The sequence below is a fragment of the Globicephala melas genome, chromosome 18, assembly GCF_963455315.2.
Source record: "Globicephala melas chromosome 18, mGloMel1.2, whole genome shotgun sequence".
Classification (NCBI taxonomy): domain Eukaryota; kingdom Metazoa; phylum Chordata; class Mammalia; order Artiodactyla; family Delphinidae; genus Globicephala; species Globicephala melas.
In genome coordinates, this window is record NC_083331.1 from 10,484,790 (window position 1) to 10,496,195 (window position 11,406).

Genomic DNA, 11,406 nt, shown 5'->3' on the forward strand with positions numbered 1-11,406 from the left:
GCACAATTACATAGATAGAACACTCTCATATATATGTATGTGTTGATTTTTATATTTTTGTGTCATCAGTATAACTAGAACTGTAAAATTTGTTTATATTAAAAAAAATATTTGAGATTGTAGCCAGCTTCTATTCTGCCTAGAGCTGTGAAACAAAACGAGTGGAGATATAGACAAGATTTATATATTCCAGGAATGGAAGACTCACTATAATACAATATAGTCAGGAAATTCCAGAAACTCTAACCTAACCAGATAGTGTTCTCAGGGAGACCCTAAGGATGAAAGGCAACTATGTCCAACCTAAACAAGTTCCAAGACTGGAGAACTCCCAAGCTGGATGAGCACTCGGCTACTACACATGCTACCAGCAAAGTGCTTCAGAAGGGAGTTCACTTTTTTTTCAAATGGTGAAGGCAAGTACAGCATTTATTGCAAGCAAGGAAAACAGGCAGGTAATGCTCAAAAGACCCGAAGGCCACAAGGGCTTTTAGGGAAGTGTTTTGAAAAGCAATATTTGGGGTGAGGGTTGCAGCTCATGGACTTTCTTCTGATTTGTTGGTGGTGATGTCTTGGAAATCTTAATCATCAACCTTCTGGTTCTAACCAGTCTGCGGTCTACGTACTTGTGGTCAGCATGTACTCACTATCCTCCATCTGGTGGGGGTGTCTTTATTTCTGCAGAACAGCTCAAAGACATGCATCAAACCATTATGTATATAGAAGAGAGTTCACTTTTGCCCCTGTAATGATGTCTTGTTAGGGCCTGTGCATTCACAGTGGACATGTGCACGGTATAGTGCTTGATTATTGTTCACAGCTAAGGAAAGAGAGAAAGATAAGCAAGTGCACAAATAAAATGTCAATATATCATCAGCAGCTGAAGATGCTGGACAAGAGGTGACAAGATGAAGAGCGGGAAGCAGGGTGAAATGACTGAGCGATTTACTAATGATCTTCATTCTGTCTTTTGGGAATGCACAAGGTCATATTTCTTATCTACCCAAATAAAATTTTTATTCAACACCAGAAGCAATAGTATCCATGGTGGATAGAAAAAATGACCCCCTAAAGACATCCATGTCCTAATCCCCAGAACCTATATAAATATGTCACCATATAGTGGCAAAAGGGATTTTGCAGATGTAGTTAAATTAAAGATCTTCAGATAGATTATTTTAAATTATCTGGGTGATCACAAGGAAAGCAGGAGGGGTACAGATAGAGAAGGAGATGTGATGATGATGATGATAGAAGTACAGGTCAAAGGGATATAGCCATGAGCCGAGGAATGTGGTCTGCCTCTTGAAGCTAGGAAAGGCAAGGAATGGATTGTCTCATAGAGCCTTCAGAAGGAATGTATCTCTAGCAATAACTTGAAATAGGACCCACAAGTTCTATTTAAGAATTCTAATCTTCAGAACTGTAAAATAATAAATTTCTGTTGTTTTAAGTCACTAAATTTGTGATAATTTTTTATAGCAGCCATTGGAAACTGATACAATATCTTTGTTGAAGTTTTTTGTTTCCATTGATGTCTTTGATCTAAATATGTATTTCTTTCTCCAGGGAGTGATCTTTGCTAGGGCCCTATTTTGTACCATAATGTACAAAATATTTATAAGTTAGTGTCAGGATATGCTTTTATACATCAGGGAGTTACCTTCAACTTAAAAGTCTAGAAATATTAAAAAGTCTTGGAAATTCTCATTCAGGAAATACTATTTGCTAATTTCTGGGTTTTGTAATGCATTCTTCATCCCAGTTCAGCCCTCATTCTCTTCCACGCACAGAGTAGGCAAAGAATTTAGACATTGTGACAGACACGATGTGGGGCAGTGCAAACAGATTGGGGTTGTGCATGGTTATGTGGCAGCCTGTGCCAGAGAAACCAACTGATAGGCAAAGATTTCCATCAGCCTTACAAAGCCAGTCAGGACACTGTCATGAAGTTCTGCTGCCTAAGCAACATAAAATGCAATGATAATGAAATAAAAAACTAAACTAAGAATTTCAGCATGTCCTGTAGCAAACTGGCTGAAAAACCATTGCACCAATGTGATCTGCAGCCCAATGGATCTAGTTCCAATGAGAAATCAATTGGCTGCTATCTCTTTATCTTGGAATACTTTCACACCATAGTAGACCAGTTGACTGCTCTACCCAGGTGGGTCCACCCAAGCCTTGAAGTATTCCGTGCAAGTGTCCTCAGTAACGCTGGTAAGAGCAGGTAGATTTGGGAATCCTTTAGGGTACGAACAGTTTGTATAACAACTTGTTCCTCAGGATTCTGGTGCTTTTATTCATCTTGGACTCAGCCCCACCAGCCTCTCCACTCATTATCAGATCAGGAGCCCTGACAGCAAAGTCTATACCAGAGAACATTCCCTATTCATGTGCTCTCCCAGCAATGTGTCAGGGATTATTCTTGGCATGATGGTGATTGGTTATCATCCCAATGGGGAAAGGAGATTTAAAAAAAAGGTAAATGAATGATTTGAAAGGCCAAGTGGAACTCAGGTGCCAGATAAATAGTTGCATTTTCCCCGGCCCCCTTCTCCCAAAGGAGGTCTCTCCACTGAAATTTCCAACTCTAGGGAAAAAGAAGAGAGGGATCCCATTACAGCTTGGAAGGGCACTTCCTGACAGTCAATAATAGTCCCTATGTATCAGGAGTTAGAACAAGGGACAGAGGATATTGCTGGATTGTCTGTGTGGGATATAGCTTTACTCAGACAGGAAACCCTGTTTAGTTTACAGTCAATTACATTCCTTGATGTGGACGAGTCTATTATAGTGGCCACTCAATTACCTGGAGAGCTGAAAACTATCTGTTATCAGTTCATTATGGGTTAGGTGCTCTCTCATCAATGGAGATACAGACATGGTTAGGGCAGAGCCCTTCACAGACAGGGATAAGGAGAGTTACGCTGTCCTGAGTTTAAATCCTGGCTCCATCTCTGAGGAGCTATGAGACTCTGAGCAAGTTGTAGTGTTTCCTTCTCATCTACAAAGTGAGGATATTAAAATTCCTATTACCTAATTACGGAAGTTGGATGCTGCTTCCATTGAGTACTTTATAATCCAGTAGGGAGATAAACAGGCACACAGATGCCTAAATGTTGCAAGAGAGGTGTATGCAGGTATGTGGAAGCACAGGATACCTAGCTGGAAAGGGACGTGAAAAAGAATTTGTAGGTGGTGAAAGGGCCTGCAATCCAGACAGAACACTGATTTACCAGATTTAGGGACTAAGGCTCCTCTATGCTCTTTCAGCCAGTCAGGTTCTAACAGAACATCCTACCTGTACAGCCTAAAAATGCAGGCTGACCTTTCATGGTGCTCTTCCTTATTTGAGAATTAAATTGGTACTAGTAAAACAATGTACACTCATTCATTTATTCATCTATTCATTCAGCTACTGTCTGGACAGAGAAGTAGCAGGCATCAGTCAAGGCTAAGAATTTTACTGAAATGCTAACTCCAAGGCAGGAATTCAGCTGCCCCTGACTCTTCAGGCATTAATTGAGTCTGATTGAATTGATCAGCATGGATTCCTTTCTCCTTTCTCCACATAAACCTGCTAGTGTAGATTCAATGTTAATCAAAATATACTTCAAACAATGAAACTGGGCCAATTTGAATTAAGTAGGGAAACTAGGAAATAATTTCTGTAATTATAATACAATTACAGTCTATTTAAGAAATGCAAATTACATTGGGAGTCCCTAACTGGATGCCCTTTTTTGGCCATTTTATTAAATGGCATAATTCAATCTGTGGTAGTAGGCCTACAGATATCCAATGAGAAGCTACTGGGAGATTATCTGTTTATATTGTATTAATGCAGCAGCATTCCTTACTAAATTGTCTTGGTCTTTTGTACAATTGGAGGGATATTCAGAACATATGACTTATTGGAATAGAATAACTGTTGTGGTTTTTCAGAATCCTAAATTCTTATTTCCATGTAACAATTACTTTGAGGGTCAGTTTCTCCTCTCTACCCAACCCTACTTTTCTCATTTTCTAAGACTGTATTTCCCAAAAGTATTCCCCAGTATACATTCTGAAAGCAACTTTTCATCTCAGAAGTCTGTTTCCAGGTAACCCATCCTAACATGGGGTTGTCAATCAAAATGGTCCCTTTGGGAAGATTTACACAAATTTTAATCATTCTGCCCTTGCTCAGGACCTACTGAAAATTCCATTTGAGGGTCTGTTTTTAGAACCAGAAGCACATTGGAGGGGAGATCTACCTTAAAGTGCCAAACCTTTCCCATCTGGGAGGTGTGTATGCATATGTTTTGGAAACAGGCAAAAGTTACTCTAGGCTGAGCCTTAAGAATAATGTTTACGATTGAACTAGGGTCTACTATTTAGGGCACAAAATTAGGTGCAGCTAAAATGTGCTGGGCGTAATTTGCCTAAATGGTGATCATACTGGTTTGGAAACAATAAAGAGATGCTAAAAGTGTTTTTAACAACAGCAACATCAATGAAATAAATGTCTAGCATCCCAAGAGAATTACTTAGAATGATAAATCTCATGTCCATGCACAGCCTCTACTATTCTTATTAAAGTGCCAGTCTCATCATTTTCTAGTTATGTTGAAGTTGCAACTGTAGGATTCTAGTTAGAGCCTATTGTTCCCCCCCTAATTATACTTTCAGGACTAAAGAGCTTCGTGGAAAAATAGGACTTTAAGACCTAGGTTGGAGATTCTGAAGAAATGAGGGGGTTTAAGGAGCATCTGGGTATTTGTCCAATACAAGGACTTGAGCATATTTATAGGTTAATGGCAGGAACTGTTTCTTATTCATGTTGTTTTCTTATTCATCCCTAGCTCCTAGTCCAGTGCCTGATACATAGTCAACCACTGTGGAAGTAACTAAATTATTCAATTATAAAAGAAATGTTAGAGATGAGCTGGATTTCTGGGCCCCAGCTAGCAAAAAATACCAGAAATGATAAATAAGATGTTATAAGTATAGTAATTATACCTTGTATTTTGTAGCTTATTTCCTGTATCCATGTGCATACCTTTGTATTTTCCCCCAACTTCATATTTCCTTTAGTTATTAGCTGGATCCTAAAAGTTTAAAGGATCTGTATGCTTGTTTGCACTGATACCAGGGGCTGACTCCTCAGCAAGTAGTAGGAGAACCCAAGACATGAAGTGGGTGGGGGTGATTGCAAAGAGAAGAGAAAGGCTGAGGGATCCCCAGGACCTGCGAGTGGAAGGGGGAACCTAAGGAACCACTCCAGCCTGAGAACAGGACACAGGATTCTCAAAGCAGGAAATGCTCATGGCTCACCAAACAAGAAGCACTGATGTAGCAATAATCAACAGGATATGGTTACGTCGGAAAAACAGTTGACAATTTGTGCCATGCGACATAAGGGCAGAGATCATTATACACTGGAAACATCTTCATTGAGAAAGAAAAAGAGAAAGAGAGCTGTGGTTTGAAAGAAAGATCATCATATCATCAAGGACTGTACAGGAAGTACTAGAGGAAGAAAGCATTCCCAGCAGCAAGAGTGTAAGTGAAGGCTCAGAGGCAGAGGGCCCTGACTTCGGTGGCCGCCACATCCTATTCACAAGCCATTGATAGAAGTTACCATGGGCCTGCTGAGCCAGATCTGGGCCAGACACTGGGACAGCTATAGATGTGCAGAGATGAGCATTCCCTCCAGAGTCTTCACAGCAGGGCTGCAGAGGGAAAACCAACACACACAAAACCATTAACCCTAATCATTGTACCAATTATCTGGGAACAGAAGTTCAAAGATGTGAGCGAGACATCTGAGAAAGACTCATGGAGGAGAGATCTCAAGCTAAGGCTTGAAAAGCGGTCAGGATTTTGACAGGTTGCTGGGAGTGGAAGAAAGAGTACCACGGGGGTCAAACACAAGCATGATATGTGTTCTGCAGGACAGAAAGGGCATGTTGGATAGTATGAGGAACTACCACCAAACATGTGCATATTGGGGCTGAATTACAGAGGGCTTTGAAAGAACAAGAGGACTTGGATTTGATGTGGTAGTTGATGAAGAATCACTTCACGGATGGGCTGCAGTGGGGCAAGACTAAAGCCAGAACCACCCCCGATAGGCAGCTACATTCACCCAGCTCAAAACTGAGGAGGGCCTAGACTAGCAGAAAAGGCAGAAAAGGGGAGATGCTAACAGACATTTCAAAAAGCCCAAAAGAATGATAAATTAACTAAGAGGACAGAAATAGAGAAGGATCCAAAGTGATGTTGCCCACAGAGATTAGATTACTGGGAAGAAGGCTCCGGCTAGAGAACATACAATAAGCCTGGTTTAAAATACATGAGATGTGGCAAGGGCACAGGCTCTGGAGTAGAAAGGTCTGTATGTTTTTTCCAGTCTCAGAGCTCAGTCACCTCACAGCCTCCTGGAGATCAGAGTCTTCAGCATTTTTCCACTGTGACTTGACTAGTCTCTTGTGCCATTCAGCTGCTCCTCACAAAGCTTATGCATAATTGTTTTTGGTCCAGACGATATATACAGCAAACAATCAGGAAATCATATCAATTGTTGGATTCATTATAGGACATCCACTCTAGTATGTTCTAAGTACTGACCTGGGCTCCTCTCTCTTATCTTACTTCATTTTTAAACACTAACCCAATGTCAAAGATATTGTTCAGCCACTTTTACAGAAAAGGAAACAAACAAGCTCAAAGAGGTTGAATTTCAAATTCACAAAATCATAGAAATGGAGCAAGAATTCTAACCCAGCTCTTTTTTGAATCCAAAGCCTATGGTCTTCCACTAAGATGCACACACAGAGAGTGTAGGTGAAAACACAATAGGAATAACTGCATGTGTGATTTAAAATATATTCTGAGAACACAGACAAGGGAGAAGTGATAATTTGATCAAAATTATCAACAGTTCATGAATTGTTCTACAATTCCATTCCTCAGAATTACAAAGACCTAAATGGCTGCTATCCGTTTATTATTAATAAGTTATTGACATCTAATTTTGTAGATTCAGAACATCTGTAATATTTATCATTAACTATTTTAATAGCACTGACCTGTGTTTCAAAAGATAGTTTAAAAGTTAAACCTCTTTACATCTTCATCAGTAAAATCAAAATATATATCCCAATACAAACGGGCAAAGGACAATTTATAAATAAATAAATAAAATGGTCAAATTGAGTAAGTTTACAACATCATTAATAACAAAAACCACTGAAATTAAATGAGATACCATTTTTCATCTTGCAAATAGCACAGAATTCTTTTTAGAATCCAACTGATGAGAGTAAGTAAAAATTATCATTCTTATATCTTGTTGATTAAAGACAAATTGACATCATCTTTCTAGAGGACAAGTTGGTGGTACAAATCAAAATTATCAGAATAAACAAACTCTGCCACAGGAATTCTTATGTATAAGAATATTCATCACAATGTTATTTAAAGTAGTAAAAAATTTTAAACAGCCTAATGTTCAATAATAATGACTAAACAAAGTGAAAGGTAGCATACAATAGAATGCATGCAGTTATTAAAAAATCAAATTGTGTAAGAATATAAAATGACTTGGACAAATGATTACAGTACGTCATTAAATAAAGAAAAGCATATCTCAAAATATCATCATACTATAATTCAATTTCGTTGAGTCTGACCGAGAGCTTCACCTTAAACCTTAACAAAGATTCTTTTTGAGAAATGGGATTATATTTCCTTCCCTGTGCTTTTCCATGACCTCCAAATTTTCTACAATGAACATATACAGTTTTCATCATCAGGAAAAATGTCATGTAAAAATCTAATTCTGTTCAATTATCTGTTATATATTAGCAGGGAAGCCAGGAATCAATCTAGCTCCTGCAGAAGGACATTTGTTCCCTCTCTTCTCTCTCCAGAACATCCCAAACCCTCTCTAATTCCTCTCCTTACATTCCAGAAGGGGGCAGCTTTCTGAGACGTGCACAGCTGGTTTCAGCTACTGTCCTGATCACAAACCTTTCTACAAGAATGCCGTCGTGCCTTGTTCCCTTGGGTCAGATTTTCATCTTCTCCAATCTGATCCATTAACTCATTTGTGAATTCAGCAGTTATTGAACACCTAATTTGTGCTAGGCAATATCAAGATGCCCAGAACACAAAGTCAAGTAGGACATAGTTTTGACTATTACAGAGTCAGACGTAAATAAATGGTGTATGTACTATGACTGAGTTTAACGGACACACAGAGGAGGAAATTCAAAATCAGATACAGAAGGGGAAGGAAAGCAAGGAGGAATGCTCAGAGGCAGTGACACTCAACCTGGAAAAATAGGAGCTATTTAGATCAGTAACTCAGGGAAAGACACTCCAGGCAAAGGGAAGGCCTGGATAAGGCACATAAGTGAGGAAGAGCATCCTATGTTCTGAGACCCTCAAGGATCTCCATTTGGCTAGAGTACAGTGTGCAAGGGCAAGTGTCAGGAAATAAGGTTGGAAGAAGATGTTCCAAAATGTTACATGGACTATCAGAACTCTGATATTATCCTTGGGAAAATCAAACAACTCTGAGAACCACTGTATGGTATATCCACCTTTGGTAGACTGACAGGGAAGAGAACTCTTCTCTCCCTTTCCCCCAGTATTCCTAGAATCACACTTCAGGAAACATTAAACAGAAAAATGAGAAGAGTCCAGAACATAAAGGCTTGTGAATTAAACTAAGGAACTGGCTCTTTACCCTGAAAGCTCTGGGGAACAGCGACTGCTTTCAAACAAAGGAGTCTCAGGAGCAGCTTTGTGATTTAGAAGGTACCACTACAGCATCAGTAAAGAGCACTGCAGTAAAGGGATTAAGAGGAGAGACAGACACCAGTTCTCAGGAGGCTGGTACAGTGGTCAAGAGGGGAAGGAATACGGCCTGAAACTAAAGCTTAATGATAAAGAAGAAATTGCGGATTAGAGAGAATGTGACCTAAGGCAGAATATAAAACTTAGTAACAGACAGAAACATGGTGGAATCAAGATAAAGTCTGTGACAGGAAAATGACTAAGATATTTTAAGCTGTTTCTCAGTTTCTTTCTAGAGTCACTGGGGGAGTCAAAAGCAGGTCTGGAGCAAAATGCAATAAAGCTTGGACTTGTCTCACTGTGACAGGGAAATAGGAGTCTGGAGGTCAGCAGAAAGATCTAAATAGACAATATGTATTAGGGGGTCATTAGAATATCAGTCAGAGATGAAACCACAGGCTTTGGTGGGCAATACTTACAATGAGGAGAGTGCAGGTTCAAAGACGTAACCCTCAGTAACACCAAAGTTTGGCCACCAATAGTAAATCTATAAAAATCGTAAAGAGAGGCGAGAGAGGAAGGACGAAAACCTCAAGAGAGAAATGCCAAAGGAGCCAACGCAGGAGAGTTTGAAATGGAGGTCACGGCCACTTGGATCAAATGCCAGAGAGATCTAGTGAGATATGAACTGGGACGTGTCTATCGGCTCTGATGAAATGTAGGGTAATCAAGACCCCATCAGAGTCTTTTCAGAGTAGGTAGGATTGGAAGTCAGATCATAGAGTGAGAATGAAATAAAAGAGACAGAGAGCAAGGTGGACCTGTCCTTTACAGAGCTGACAGGGAGGGTGTTTCAGGCTCAATAGCGGGAGGGAGACGCAAGAGGGAGGGGATATGGGGATATATGTATACGTATAGCGGGTTCACTTTGTTATACACCAGAAACTAACACAACAATGTAAAGCAGTTATACTCCAATAAAGATGTTAAAAATAAATAAATAAATAAAATAAAAATAAAAAATACAAAGACAGGATCGCTTGGGAAAAAAAATGTTGATGTTTTGAGTTTGGATGTTTTTGCTCTCACCTGGGAGATAAGTGACTGGACGTTTCTATGTTAAGAGTGAGTGTGAGGCACAGGAGGGGGGATGTCAGTAGAAGAGGGAGGTTAAAGAAAAAAAAGAGGAGTGGTTGCTAGAGGGGTCTCTGGGGGAGTGGAGGGCATGGCACTCGCAGTGCAGATGCTGGAGAACAAGAGAGAGCCCCTAGCTCCTCAGAATTTGGAGGAGGGGGGAGCTGATACGTAGCAGGGAAGGAATTCTTAAAGAATGTGCTCACCTAATGACTTCAATTTCCCCAAAGCAAAGTTTTGTGAAAGGTGCTTGGAAGGCATGACAGGGTTTAATGGAAGAAGGCTGGGTTGCAGAGAAGAATCAGTTCATCACCCAGAATCACAAGAAAAGAAAGACACCAGGAATGTCAAATCTGCCTTTAAAAAGCTTCTCAAATCAGAATCAACTCCATAGTTTTTAAAATGTTGATATTAGTATTAAGATATATGAGCACAATTATCAAGGTAAATTTCTCCAAACAGAAAAATGTGCCTATTTATGTCAGGTGCATGCATTTTTCACGCATTTTTTTAACAAGGACTTTTTCTTAGGCATGTGGACTTGGAGAAATGTAATCTGAGCTTAGTGAACTTCCCCTTTACTCCCCCCACCCCCAAACTGGGATCATTTAAAGTTTAAGAAAACCACAAATCATATCGAGACTATACTTTTCATCTACTACTCTTGTACATTCTACTTTCAAATTCCCATGTAATAAAGTGAAGTGTTAACAGTTATTAGGGTAATAATGTTTCTTCATTTTCACCATCGATTTTCTTTTAAAAGTCTCTCTCTGAGATAATTTAAAAATTAAGCTATCAGCTATGTGGGTGCAGGTACAGGATGCATACCATCTGACATTATAGCAAAATCTAATCAACCAGGTAGATTCTTACACAATGGCCTGAAGACAGAAGAAAACATAAACAACAAAAAATCCACACCTGGAGTAAAAATGCTAAGCCTATTTACAAGTTACTTTTGGTTCTTTGATTACAGTGAAATATCGTAAGTACATATGTTTCAAAGAGAAACAAAATGCACATGGTATGAAGGCAAGTCACGTAACGTGGTGCTTGTAGAATTGGCCGTAAACACCACTGCCACCACTTCCAACCTATCCTTAGATAACTCAATGCTTCCTTCTAAGGGCAAAATGGTCTTATCAGCTGAACTGGAGAGGTTCAGACCTAGAATGCAAGCGTAAGAGGAAAGACCTAAGGAGCAGTCAGTCTGGGGAGACCAGGGGCTCCAGAAAAGCTTCAAGGCTCCACAATTCAGATCTTCTCATCCTCCCTACAAACTCAGATTCTGATATAACCCAAAACAGCCATTGCAATCCACGTATTTTTTTAACTGAATGTGTCCTCTTGTGGTCTATTTTCATAGCCATATTTACTTATTATCTATCGCTTACTTTATTCAGAATCCACAAGGGAAGTTAACAATTTATAGAAAACCTTTAAGATAAAAGAAATAATCACCATTTAATTTATCAGGTC